Raw genomic sequence first — 15071 nt, 5'->3', positions numbered from 1 at the left:
ATTCTCGCACATGCATCGAGTTCACGTCAATAACTTGGTGGATAAAGTCGTTATTTATGGATAAAGTGATTTTTTTGCACACAATAACTATTTCCGTCGCATTGTAAAATGATTGTACAGCCACTGTAGTGAGATGGACTTTGTAACGACATCTTAAGTTCCTTTATGGGTCTTGTGAGTGGGAATGTGCTGAATGCCAATGGAGGCCTATCTGAAGCCTTTCTCAGCCATCAGCTTTCAACAAAAATATCTTCATTTGTGTTCCGAAGATAAACGAAGGTCTTACGGGTGTCCAACGACATGAGGGTGAGTAATTAATTTAATAATTTTCATTTTTGGGTGAACTAACCCTTTAATATCATATGGAATGTTGCTTTAAGTAAATTTGTCTTGTTTCAAGGATTTTAACTGGAAAATTAGACAGAAATACTAATTAAGAATAAATGTTATTTGTAAACATTATTTTAAGTAATACAAAATGTCGTATAAAAGTATTTTTGATAAAAGTTAATCAACTTTTAGTAGACCTCAAAGCTAATAGACATCAACAAAACTTCAGTTTTGATTTCACAGGCCATTAACAATCTTTCTGGGAAACCAAAAGGAATGCATCAGGGATACTAAACCTATATAAAGTACATTATGAATTACTTTAGATAAAAGGATCATCTAAATGACAAATGAGAAACTAGTCCTCTGAAATTGAATATCATATCATTTTTGGCTTGAGTCTTCAAGATTTAAGGTCTGTCCAAAAAAACTCCCGGATGGATATCATAATTATATGTGTCTAAAAATTCCGGATCATTTTTAATTCTAATTTTCCGTCTCGTTTAGATTGACAACACACAGAGAAGCGCAATGACGCCCATATCAACGTCCATCAGCTGGCTGAAATGAATCAAAATCATTACAAAATCAAAGCGGAGAAAATACAGTGATCCAGCAGGTGTGAGGATCCCAGATGAATGTGTCCCTCAGGAGAGTCTGGAATGGCAAGAATGTACCGTTAGTTTAAAGAGTATAAGGTTCTGCAATAATCCATTGTGTATGCGTCCCGAGTCACATGTGCATGAGGGAGCATAACTCAAAAGAGACTCATGCCCTTGACATTGTCTAGTCATCCATTCCTTTTCCTATAGATCATTCCATTTATGATTCTTTCCTCTCACAAACAGGCATTCATAAAAGCAGCCTAATGTCAAAGACAGACAGCAAGACAGACGGCGAGCCTGTCCGCATCCTCCCTCATTGGTCACAGATCGGAGATGGATGAATGTGATAGTAGGATAAATCGGTTTAAAGAAGAGTAATGCTATACTGTGTCGTTTGTTGTGAGTTATTACCGGTGTCAAGTTGCAGCAACTGGACAGTTACGATAGTCGTTTTGCATGAATAAAATCTAGTGTTTTATATTATGGTACATTTGGAATATGACAGAAAAATATAGTGCGTGATGACATGACTTAGTGGTGTGGCACAGTGTCTCAAATGATCACTAAAACTTTCGAAACATTCTGAATAATTTTTTGCAGCTGATTTTAATGAGCCTTGAGAGAAAAATTGTAATATTAAGATAAAAAAATATGACAGAGGTTGCACAGATGTGCACAGGCTTGGTGCAAATGAGGCAAAGAATAGGGAAATTGTTGTTGCATTTTCTTTATTAAGTTGATAGGTAGCAGGCCACTCTGCCTCAGGAAAACGTACAAAACGGAGAGCAGGACTTTCTGCTAAACATTCCTCATGCACACATGAGTGTTTTCAAACCAAGCATCTCATTTTCTATCGCCGTTCCGAGCCATGTTAAAACCCACATTGCCCTCATAGCACAAACACAAACATTGTCAAGCCCTTAGAGAGCTCCAGGGGAAAAAGCTAAAGTAATTACATCTACAATCTATATCTTTTTGAAGCGTAGAACTCATACTAATCTGAGGAAGAAACACATAGCGAGTCCCGGCCCAGAGCTCTCTAACCCAAACAAGAGAAAGATGAATGTAGAGTGAACGGGTGAGGAGAGAAGAAGGAAAAGCTCTGAGATTACATCATTCCATTGAGATGTAGAGATTAAACTGTGGTTTGGATCTGAAGCTCTGAGACCACAGTGTTAGACTGCTAAAACCAGGAATATTTTTTTGGTGGTTTTTGCCCATTTTATAGAATAAAAGTTTTTTTGTTCCTTGTTACAAGACAGTGTGCAATGTTAAAGGAGACTTTAAGGCTGCCTAACTGATTTTGAGGGTTCCAATTGGACAGTAAAACCAAAAATCACAGATTTTTTTAATTCAGCCTCATAATAATTCAGTCCCCAATTCTTACTATTAAAGGTTTAGTTCACCCAAAAATGAAAATTCTGCTATCATTTAATCACCCTTATGTCATTCTAAATCCATAAGACTTTTGTTCACCAACACAAATAAATATATTTTTGATGAAATCTGAGAGCTTTCTGTCCCTCCATTGACAGCTACACAGCTTCCACTTTGACTCTTCAAAAAGTTCATGAAAGATCATAAAACAAATCCATATTAATTGAGCAGTTTAGTCCAAAAATGTTAAAGATACAGGATCATTTTATATGTTGAACATATTGAATTTAAGCTTTTATTCACATATAAACATAAACTCACACATCAGTTGTGGTAAATTGAAGCTCAAGCATGTTTGCCTGACATGCAAGAAACAATGAGGTTCATTCTCGTGTTACGCAGCACGTTTGAGCTTCCTCGAGAACCAATGAGGTTCATTCTCGTGTTACACAGCACGTTTGAGCTTCCTCAAGAACCAATGAGGTTCATTCTCGTGTTACACAGCACGTTTGAGCTTCCTCAAGAACCAATGAGGTTCATTCTTGTGTTACGCAGCACGTTTGAGCTTCCTCAAGAACCAATGAGGTTCATTCTCGTGTTACACAGCACGTTTGAGCTTCCTCAAGAACCAATGAGGTTCATTCTCGTGTTACACAGCACGTTTGAGCTTCCTCAAGAACCAATGAGGTTCATTCTCGTGTTACACAGCACGTTTGAGCTTCCTCAAGAACCAATGAGGTTCATTCTTGTGTTACGCAGCACGTTTGAGCTTCCTTAAGAACCAATGAGGTTCATTCTCGTGTTACGCAGCACGTTTGAGCTTCCTCGAGAACCAATGAGGTTCATTCTTGTGTTACGTTGCACGTTTGAGCTTCCTCGAGAACCAATGAGGTTCATTCTCGTGTTACACAGCACGTTTGAGCTTCCTCAAGAACCAATGAGGTTCATTCTCGTGTTACACAGCACGTTTGAGCTTCCTGAAGAACCAATGAGGTTCATTCTCGTGTTACGCAGCACGTTTGAGCTTCCTCAAGAACCAATGAGGTTCATTCTTGTGTTACGCAGCACGTTTGAGCTTCCTCAAGAACCAATGAGGTTCATTCTTGTGTTACGTTGCACGTTTGAGCTTCCTCAAGAACCAATGAGGTTCATTCTTGTGTTACGCAGCACGTTTGAGCTTCCTCAAGAACCAATGAGGTTCATTCTTGTGTTACGTTGCACGTTTGAGCTTCCTCAAGAACCAATGAGGTTCATTCTTGTGTTACGTTGCACGTTTGAGCTTCCTCAAGAACCAATGAGGTTCATTCTTGTGTTACGCAGCACGTTTGAGCTTCCTCAAGAACCAATGAGGTTCATTCTTGTGTTACGTTGCACGTTTGAGCTTCCTCAAGAACCAATGAGGTTCATTCTTGTGTTACGTTGCACGTTTGAGCTTCCTCAAGAACCAATGAGGTCCATTCTTGTGTTACGCAGCACGTTTGAGCTTCCTCAAGAACCAATGAGGTTTGTTCTTGTGCGTCAAGCATGTTCAGTTGAGCTTCTGTTTATATTTGCTGACTAATATTTAAAATTTACATAAAAGCCTAAATCCAGTATGTTCATCATATAAAGCAAATCATAAAGATTATAATTTTTCTTGATTAACTTTTTGTGTAGCTGTCAATAGAGGGAAAGAAAGCTCCCAGGTTTCATCACAAAGAACTTCAATTGTCTTCTGAAAATTAGTCAGAAGACAAAAGTCTTGGTTTGGAACAACATGGGGGGGAGTAATTAATGATTTTTTTGGCTGAACTAACCCTTTACGTAATTGCTTATTCACACGCATATACCGAAACTTAACAACTACCTTTCTAACTATTAATAAGCAGTAATTATTAAGGCTAAATTTCTAGTTAATATGTCCATAGGAATAGTTAATAAGAATTGGAATATAAACTAGTGTGACTAAACTTTCAATTCCTGAAAAAAAAGTATCATGGTTTCCACAAATAATATATAAAAATGATTAATTTGTAATGAAAAATATTTATTAATAATTCAACATTTAACTGAGGAAAATGTGACTCCTCTTTCTCCCTGTTTGCTCCCGTATCAGCCTTTCTCCTTTCCTTCCTCACTCCTCATCCTCTGCACTCGTCTTTCTCTCTGACTGGAGGAAAGCAATGCTTGTTAAAATGATTGTTGACCTTTTGATTGTGACTAATATAAGGAAATGTCAATCAAGCCTCTCCTGGGAATGGAACTTCTTGCTTTGCACCCAAAATAGCACCTCACCATGACTTTTTGTGAGACATAACTGTAAATCATTTGGATTTATGTTACCAGGCAGCAAGATTATTACTTCATGCAAGTTGGCTGACACTTTTAGACAGAAAGCAATTTACAGGGAACGGATATGAAGTACTTTTTAGAGATGAGAAGTGATTAATCAATGTTTAGGACCCATCCCTATTCCCATCTCTACAGTGTCAACTCTTTGAAGGAAATAACTTGATTTCTACCTCTCGTTCTTTCTAAACAAATTATGTACTCCATCCACACTCTCCATCCCAAGGCCACTGTTTCCTGCTGCCCTTATCTTCCTGATAAGCCTCATTGCTGCTGGAAATCTGGCATGAGGAGAGAGAAAGAGAGTGAGACAGCCTTATCTTACTTCTGCTGCTTCTCTGGCTGACTGAAGGCCAGGCAGGTGGCTTTCCATTGGGTGGGAGTTTCTCCGGAGGCTTCTAGGAGTCTGGAACCTTCTCCAGATTAAAAAGTTTCTCTCAAGGTCTTCTATGACCATGCGAAAGCAAACACAAGCCAAATCTCAAAACATGAATTCAGTTAAGCATTGAACCTGTAATTTTAGAGGTTTTCAAAATCCCTTATACAAAATTTTACACTACAGACACAAATGCCACAATAAGATTATTATAATTTTATTTTATAAATTATATAAGTGACCGTACAGTTTCATCTGGTAAATAATAGGTCACATATAAGGACCACAATATCATACAGACCTGGAGGTCATTTGTCAAGCTAAAATTAGGAACACACAGATATGAAAGTTCTGGCCGAAACAGATATGTGGTATTATGGACTGGACCCCTCAAAGATCGGACCTCAACCCCATCGAGCACATTTGGGGCGAGTTGGAAATAAACTGTGCAGATCTATTGTACATTCAAAGGAAAGCCTTTGGCTTCAGTTGCAGAAGGCATGGGATAACATTAGCGTTGAAGAGGAAATATATTGACACTATACCAGAGAGATGTGCTGCTGTGATTGCTGAAAAAGGTGGATATACCAAATATTAAAGTTAATAGTGGATAAAAACAGTATGACACTTCATCTGATATTTGATGGTCAGAAAAACCATCTGTATGTTTCATAAACATTAATTTCTATATTTTCAGATCTGTCAGGTGTTCTAATAATTTTGGCCACCACTGCAAATTTGAAAGCCGATAAAAGATATATTGGCCGACAAATCTAAATCCAAATTTCTAGTCTGGTTGAAAGTCTCGCCACACTCTATTTTTTTTTTTTTTTTTTGATGATATTTGGCACTAAAAGTGGTTCTTGGCTTGTAATCATAGGGGAACCATTTTTGGTGCCGAATAGCACCATATCTTTAAAGGTGCTCTACAGCACCTTTGTTAAATGGGGCTATGCAGAACCATAAGAGGTGCCATATCGTTTTTTATTTATTCCTCAATAATGGGGCTAAACGGCACTAACAGTAGTTCTTTGGCGTGTAAAGAACCTTTAAAGGGTCTTAAATGGTTCTTTGTACAGCAGTGGTGCTATATAGCACCTTTACCACCCCAAAGAACCACTGAAAAACTGCTGAAGAACCATACAGGGGCTTAACAGGTTCTGTATATGGTAACTGTATATAGCACCTCAGTCATATATAGCTCAGTCATATATATGACTGAGGTGCTATATAGCACCTCAGTCATCACAAAAAACTGGTGAAGAACCACTTAATCGCCGAGATTTGGTGCTATACAGCACTTAAAGTGGTTCCCCTATGATTACAAGCCAAATAACCACTATTAGTAATATATAGTACCGTTTTTTTTAAAAAGAGTCCATTAAAGCCTTATCCGGAGCATGCAATTATAAGGTTCTCATTAAAAATGTATGTAGCCTATTAGTACATGTTGCTCTTAACTGTATTTTCCATTTTTGAAGCGATTTCAATCATATGTCAAGCACTTTAAAAACATCATGGTGAACAGTGCGCATCTGAAGTGTCTCAGCTAAGGGAAATAATACATTACTTATCGGTATTAATATATCAGCCAAATAAACATGTATATCGTCTGATACCAATATGGTGGATATTAGGTATCCCTATCTAAAATACATTTTAACACTTTTGCAACCACATAGCATTGCCCTGGCAACTCTCCACAACAACATAGTAGAAAAATACAACAAGAGAATATAATTATGTGAAGAAAATGGGCTGCAAGTAAGTCACATGCACTATGCTTAAACTTGCATAACCGAAATAAATACCATGGCTCAATGTGTTGGACTGCACTATGTTTGTTAGACGACAGCACAAATGGAATACATATGCTTAAATATAATACAAGACCTTAAAAAGTTATCCTATAAAAGATCTAAGTTACCCTATAGCGAGAGTCAGATAAATATAAAGAAACTTTATTGAACAGCAAATCCAGATCTGCTTTTTAGTTTTTCTAATCCTTCAGCATCATGTGCTAATAAACTTTCTTCTTGTATAATTCCCATCTTGCCGAGGGCTAATTAGGTATGAAAAGCTTCATTAACTCTTCTAAATGATAGCTCACCTCTGGGCATGTCCACAGTGTGAGTTTCACAAAACACTTAGTCAGCTAATCATCGCTGAGAGTTTCCTTAGGATACGCATTATGAATGCATTTTAATAGGCTCTACTATTCCCTTAGCAGTGCATGTGTATGTGTGCAGCCACTGTAAGCAGGCACAATTCAAATTAATGCAATATATTAAGTAGCACATTTACAAAAAAATGTCCTTAATTGTACTCACAAACACGCACATGACCCACATCATCAATCGTTTATCATCTGGAGAAGTCTCTAATGGTTTTGAGGCTGTCTGCTTATATTAATGACAAATGTATCTGTCAACACGTACAGTATTACACTAATTCATTAAAACAAAATGAAGGATGCCAACAGAGCAAAACAGAAACCATCTACTTCATTCAATTCTGTATTCGAGGTATAGTTTGAAAAATGAAAAAAGGAAATTCTGTCATTATTTATTCACCCTCATGTCATTTCAAATTTGAACGACTCTCCTTCTTCTGTGAAACACAAAAGGTGAATTTTTGAAAGATATACTGGCCACTTTTTAAGATAATGGAAGTCAATGTGGACATGTATGGCGGTCAAACTACTTTTTTCTACACTATTTTCTGAAGCTATGTTTTAATTTTGTGAGGAACAAACTGACATTTAAGTTAAGAAATCAAGAGATTTGACTTAATTCCACAGACACCGTGATTTTACCAAGACATGTCCCTGCTTTGATATGAGCACCGTTTCCACCGAAATCTGTCCCAAAAACAATTTGTCCCAGGAACTTTTTTTCACCTAGACCTGGTGCTTCTATCGCGGTCTAAAGCACTGTGAAGATAAGTCCGGTGATGTAGGACTGTGCTCGAAGTTTCCTGCGGTCGAAACACACCAAGTCCGTAGTTCCTAGGGAATCTTTTTGTGGTGGAAACAAGGCTATATTTTGTTAATCCTGGAACAGTATTCCTATCTGAAAATGTAGTCCTAACCCTATCCCTACTCCTAACCCATAACCTATCCCTAAAATCAGAGTGAAATGATCAGTGAATAACCCTGATGTAGAAACACTTTACCCTGGTTGCAACTTGACAAAATGTTAACTTGTCCCTCAAATCTGATTGGTTGACTGGAATGTTGTTCCAGGATCAACAATGATGCTGATCCAGTACATGTTGGTAAAATCACATTAACCTTAAATTAGTGTGAACTTGTTAGAGGTAGAGATGATTCACAAAATAGATTTACGAAACAGTTCATTATCTCACTGTATAGCTTGCCATTATTCAAAAATCATACAGTTTTGAATAATATTAGGTTGAGTAAATTCAATTTTTATTTCTATTGGAGCTAATTCCTTAAGACACTAGATGAGTGCAAGATTGTAAATTTTAAAGTATTTATCAAGTATAATTGTTTGACTAGTCTGGTTTAAGTGTCAATTACATCCCTCTGCTGAATAGTTTTGTTTTATAAGAAATCATTTCTGCTTATCTGAGCCACAAACAGTTGCTTTTAGCATGTCACTATCCAGAGTTGGGTTTCAGAGTGACAAACTTACAGTTCACTGCACATACATAAAACAATTTTGGAGGCCAAGACAAATGCATGTTATTTCTGGCTTGGTTGCAATTACAGTTTTGTTGTTTGTTTGCTGCAGCTTAAGGCACGCCAGGCTATTTAAAATGGAGTTCCTGTATTGCCTTTCAAAGCTCCGGAGGTACTCTGATATTTTTATGGTTTGGCGTTTTCAAGTCAAAGAAATTGGGGAAACCCAAGCTCTTCCACTGGCATTCCTCTGCATTTTAATGATGTGCTTACCAAAAGCAGCACACATTTGTTCAGTGCAGCCACTGGAAAACTGTAGGACAGAAAGGGGAGAAGATACCATGTGATGAAGGCTTAATTTCTCTACGTCTTTTGGTTTTCATAATTGTGAATTGTGATGTTCAGCAGGATCGTTTCATTCCTCTTTGGCTATGCCTGTTGTGTTTATGTGGTCTCCATTTATTTGACAGGAATGGAGATGCACTTGGACTGTAAGGATTGCCTGAAAATAAAAATCTAATCATAGTTTTAGTAGTTTTAAATGTTTTTAAGCAGACTACAATTTTAAAATATATGTCGAAAAGCAATGGGAATGACAGTCAAATGCAATTATAAGAAAATTAAATAATAAAGCCTGTTCATTCAACACTTTCCACAAAATCCCATTTACTACAAGATAAAATCACACATGAAAATAATCTTTTAAAACAGAGTTAATGCCATACAAGAACACTTGATCTAAGGTTGAAAATGTTCAAATAAACCTGAAGGGTTTTATTTTTCCACTCTTTGTTCCACTGGTCCTTTAACACATTCAGTAAAAGTACCGTTACATGTCTTCTAACTCTCATTACAGTGTTAGTCCAGTGTTAGAAGACTGGTAGGGTTAGGGTTAAAATCAGATGACATGTAGTTACTAATAGTTAGTAGAATGTCTGTTGGAGAACCATCATAATGTAGAGTTTTCAGATATTAAGCAGACTGTCATAAAACTCTAATCAGTTATTTAAGAGAAACGTTACTTATAGTCAACAGAATGCTCAAAAGGGACCATCAAAAATATTGTGTTACCAAATATATTTACAAACAAATGTGCTGATAACAAACTTTTAAATGTCAAATCAAGAACTTTTACAATCAACATAGAACCATAAAGCCACTACAGGGGCCTTAAATATTGAACATAAGAGTTTTTTGATGTTTTACCGTCCACAACTAGCCTGACAAGCCAGACCCACATCAAGATGTTTGGTCTGGAAACTCACCATAGACAGGGCTCAATCCGAGGGGCGGCATAAACGGTTGTCTTTCAAACTCCCTCTGCACGCGATAGGATAGCGCTACCACCAACCAGAGCAACGAAGGTGAAGCAGAGCTTGTTGATAGATTAAACATTCGCCGTATCCGGTCGGCAAAACTCCGAACACATCTTCCCTTTTTAAGAATGACTTCAGTGCCGTTCTTTGTTCTTTTCTCAGAGAAAAGCTTAACTCCAAGTCTTCCAGAGTCGCGGTCAAAGCTGATTCGAAAGACCGCCGTTCGCCAGTTTCTGTGTTTACTAGAAGCAGCAAACGTACCTCGGCCGCACCTAGCCCAGCGACTCTATACACAATGTGATTGGCCCGGCAAGAGTTAGGCGAATACAGCTCAGAAGGGTATTGAGAGTTGCTAGACGACACTCGCGGCAGATTAAATTTGCTGTCGCTAGGGTGCGTCTAGATTTCTAGGCTAGTCCACAACAGCATGTCTAGCCAATCATCGCTAATAATCAAGGTTGTGTCCTTCACAGGTTTAATGCTACATAAACACTTAAGAAGGCATATATACTTACAGCATAGAAAAGAAAGGTGGAGGCCTTCACAGTGTCCAAAACATCAAAATATGTCCCGTGCGTTAGCCTCAGGCTGTGGCAGTCAAAGGAACCTGTTCTCTTGCTGAGAACGAGAAAGAACCCCTCGGAAAGCCCCCCTTTTCCTGCTCAAACTCAAACAATTTAAGAATTGAAGAATAAAAACATCTAAGCCAGTTAAGGAAACCGATTGAAAATCCTCATAGCACTCTGGAAGCATAAGGGAGGGAATCTGATATCCACGTAGCCATAGGGAATGCCATGAAGTAGGCTAGCCTGTCTCTCAATCTGCCTTCAGCTACACTAGATTACCTTTCTCGAGTCCCATGAGGAATATAGGTGGTGTGAAATGTCAAGAATGTTACAATCAGATTTGACATGAAGTGAAGATTGTTTCATACAGACTCTGTTTCACCTTTCTATTTCTTGCACTCTCCTTTTCCTCTCGTTGCTTGTGTGCATATTTGGCCAATTACAAGAAGGTGTGTTGATATGTGTCTGACAGGCTGACGAGGCCATAACCCTCAACTCAAATGTTTAAACTTTTAAAGTAAACCTAAAGTGAACCTATAAGAGATTTTAAGTGCTTGCATAACCTGCTTAGACTAGTCTTAGACTTGTCATAATGTTTTAAGTCAGTTACATAAAAAGGTAGATTAGTCTAATTTGATTTAGAAACGCATGATTACCCCTAACTAGGGTAGACTAATTCTTCTTATTGGTGAGCTTCAGCAGAACTGTGATTTGAGTGCATTTCAGTCCATTGTTTCATTGCTTCAGTCTATCAGGAGCTTTAAAACTGCACAGTCAGCTGCTATCCATTCGACCACCTTATGGGTCTCCGAGCTAATCTAATGTCAGGTGTATTGATCTTTTTCAAAATGACCCCAAGCTAAGACTACCTTCTCTCAGACTGTGATTGGAGTTTGGGTCTCTAGCATTTGTAAATTAACTGGCTGCATAATGCAATTCAATGACTTTGGAGACTTGTACAGCAAAGTAATTAGGTCTATTTTGTATTCTGAAACTTTGCCAAGGTAGATAAATGAACTACCTTTGTAGATGTGAGTCCCAGAGGTTAGCGCTATGGTGTTTATACAACTAAGAGGATGGAAAGGGAAAGTACAAAAAACAAGGGAAAGTCCATCCAAAAATGATATATATACATGTGAGGATTTAGAAAAGAAGGTGCCTCTGCAGTCTAAAGCAAAAAAAAAAAAAAAAAAAAAAGCTTTTCTACATTTCTTTGCAATCAGATCTTCCAATCACAAGTCTGAGATTTTAAATATACAGTGGGTACTGAAAGTATTCAGACCCCCTTCGATTATTTTTCATTCTTTGTTATATTGCAGCCATTTGCTAAAATCATTTAAGTTCATTTTTTCTCATTAATGTACACACAGCACCCCATATTGACAGAAAAACAGAATTGTTGACATTTTTGCAGATTTATAAAAAAAAAAAAACTGAAATATCACATGGTCCTAAGTATTCAGACCCTTTGCTCAGTATTTAGTAAAAGCACCATTTTGATCATACAACCATGGGTCTTTTTGGGAAAGATGCAACCAGTTTTTCACACCTGGATTTAGATCCTCTCCAGTTCTGTCAGGTTAGATGGTAAACGTTGGTGGAAAGCCATTTTCAGGTCTCTCCAGAGATGCTCAATTGGGTTTAAGTCAGGGCTCTGGCTGAGCCATTCAAGAACAGTCACAGAGTTGTTGTGAAGCCACTCCTTCATTATTTTAGCTGTGTGCTTATAGGGTCATTGTCTTGTTAGAAGATGAACCTTCGGCGCAGTCTGAGGTCTTGAGCAATCTGGGGAAGGTTTTCATCCAAGATGTCCCTGTCATCCTGTCCTTGCAGCTGAAAAACACCCCCACAACATGATGCTGCCACCACAATGCTTCACTGTTGGGACTGTATTGGACAGGTGATGAGCAGTGGTGATGAGCCTGGTTTTCTCCAAAATCCTTTTAAGGTGGTGGAGGTGGGCAAATCCTTTAAGTCCTTTAAGTTTTGAGGTGGGGCCTCCATGGATCGGACTTATTTGTTCAGTATATCCAACAGATGCTCGATTGGATTGAAGGCCAAGTCAACACCTCAAACGCTGTGCTCCTCAAAGCATTCCTAAACCATGTTTGTTTTTGTGGCAGGGCACACTATCCTGCTGAAAGAGGCCACAGCCACCAGGGAATACCATTTCCATGAGAGGGTATACATGGTCTATCACAATGCTTAGGTAGGTGGTACATGTCAAAGTAACATCCACAGGATCAAAGGTCTCCTAGTAGATCATTGCCCAAAGCATCAGATTGCCTCTGCTGGCTTGCCTTCTTCCCATACTGCATCCTGGTGCCATGTGTTTCTCAGGCAAGCAACGCACATGCACGTGGCCATCCACGTGATGTAAAAGAAAATGTGATTCATCAGACCAGGCCAACTTCTTCCATTGCTCCGTGGTCCAGTTCTGTTTCTCATGTGCCCACTGTTGGTGCTTTCAGTGGTGGACAGGGGTCACCATGGGCACCCTGACTGGTTTGCAGCTATGCAGCCCCATACGCAATTAACTGCAACACACTGTGTATTCTGACACCTTTCTATCAGAACCAGCATTAACTTCTTGAGCAATTTGAGCTACAGTCGCTTTTCTGTTTGATTGGACCAGCCTTCACTCTACACGTTCATCATTGAGCCTTGGCCCCCCATGACCCTGTCGCCAGGTCACCACTGTTCCTTCCTTGGACTACTTTTGATAGGTACTGACCACTGCAGAATGGGAACTTTTGAGATACTCTGACCATCTAGCCTTCAATTTGGCCCTTGCCAAACTCACTCGATTCCTTACGCTTGCCAGTGTTTCCTATTTCCAACACATCAACTTTGAGGACAAAATGTTTACTTGCTGCCTAATATATCCCACCCAGTAAAAGGTGCCATGATGAAAACATAATCAGTGTTATTTACTTCACCTGTCAGTTTCATAATGTTAATTATACATAATCGCTGTAATTTAATTATTATATGAAAAAATTGTCTAACCTTCACATTTTAGCTCTATACTCTTATACTGTATGCCAATAATCTTCCACATTTGTGTTGCATTGCTCCTAAGGAATTTTAAAGACTCCCTGTGGTGAAAATCAAGTTTTTATGTTGTTTATATGTCCATGTGGTGTTTTTAATATGTTTAAAGACAATAGTGCACCTCCACTCTATCCCCACTCATAGCAGACTGATGGTTGGAGTGGTTTAGGATATTCAACCCAAGTTGTCAAACTGACATCATCAAAAAAGGAATGGCGTTCCAGAGCGGAAGCAAGTTTTCAGATTACCATGAAAAAAACAAAAAATTAATATGTATTAACTTGCACAGAAGAATTGTTCACCACAAGACTAGCAATGTGCACTAACAAAGTAAATAGGGTCAATGTTTATTTCATGGTGGCTTTAAATAATAATAATTAAAAAAATCCATTAAGTCTTATTTATTAAGTCTGAGTTTTGTTTTTTTAAACTCTTTTCCTGTCGTTGACGGCCTTTCCATGTTTTCAATGGTATACGGATACCATTATGAAGCATCTTGTGAAAGAGTACAACATTTACATTTACATTTACATTTATGCATTTGGCAGACGCTTTTATCCAAAGCGACTTACATTGCATTCAAGGTACAAATTTTACATTATTGTCAGTTCTTGCTTTCCCTGGGAATCGAACCCATGACCTTGGCGTTGCTAGCGCCACGCTCTACTGGTTGAGCTACAGGAAAGCCTGTAGTACAACATCTACAAGTACAACATCTCCTGATCAAAATACATACAAAGAAGATGCAGAAACAAGCGATACCATGTGCAAAACTGCATAATGTTACTGAATAAAATGACGACCTAGGACCTATAAGACTGTGCAAGCATTAGGGGTGTTGATGAACTCAATCTACTCCATCTATGTTTTTATTATTGTTCTGAATCCGATCTGGATGTAGTCCTTGACAAAAGTGTGATTTTCTCAGCTTTTTTGCTCATAATGTTGCTTTTTTAAAAATAAACTCCACATACAATTGTTGATAAAAAATGCATACAGCTAGAATACAAGTTTTCTGTTTAAAAGCAGAGAGCCTGTTCTTTCTTTTGATATATTGCATGTTCAGATATTTATACAACAAAATATTCTGAAAAACGCTAGCAGTGGCTGGCAACCGTTTTAAACGCTGGCAGGGAATGAGAATAGAAACCTCCAAGCAAAAATGTTCTCTTGGTATTTTGAAGCCAACAATGCCAATCTACAAATATTTGTTTAGAAGTTACAAATGACAGATACCATAGGTTATAGTATGAGCTTTCTCGAAGGCATTCAGAGGTTGGAAGGGACGAATGGTTGAGTGCAACTAGTGGAGCACCTCTGGGAACAGTATGACCAGAGCTCAGGGCTCAGGCCTCTGAAGGGGGTAGAGGTGGCTCTGGACTGTAAGGAGGCAGATGGCCCTGGTGGAGTAGGAGCCATACAATTTCACGCTGAATTTTGTGCAGATGTGTCTGCGGTAACTGAAGCGAGAGG

General features: G+C 38.4%; 1 non-coding gene across 1 annotated transcript; it reads right to left on the bottom strand.

Moving 5' to 3' along the window:
- Positions 1-14210: 14210 nt before the first annotated feature.
- On the bottom strand, positions 14211-14285 carry trnaa-agc (transfer RNA alanine (anticodon AGC)). The gene has a single exon. It is a non-coding gene; the product is annotated as a tRNA-Ala (tRNA).
- Positions 14286-15071: the final 786 nt, after the last annotated feature.

Source organism: Pseudorasbora parva, chromosome 21 (assembly GCF_024679245.1).
Source record: "Pseudorasbora parva isolate DD20220531a chromosome 21, ASM2467924v1, whole genome shotgun sequence".
Classification (NCBI taxonomy): domain Eukaryota; kingdom Metazoa; phylum Chordata; class Actinopteri; order Cypriniformes; family Gobionidae; genus Pseudorasbora; species Pseudorasbora parva.
The sequence above is the reverse complement of the archived record's forward strand: the minus strand, read 5'-3'. Positions and strand labels throughout refer to the sequence as shown.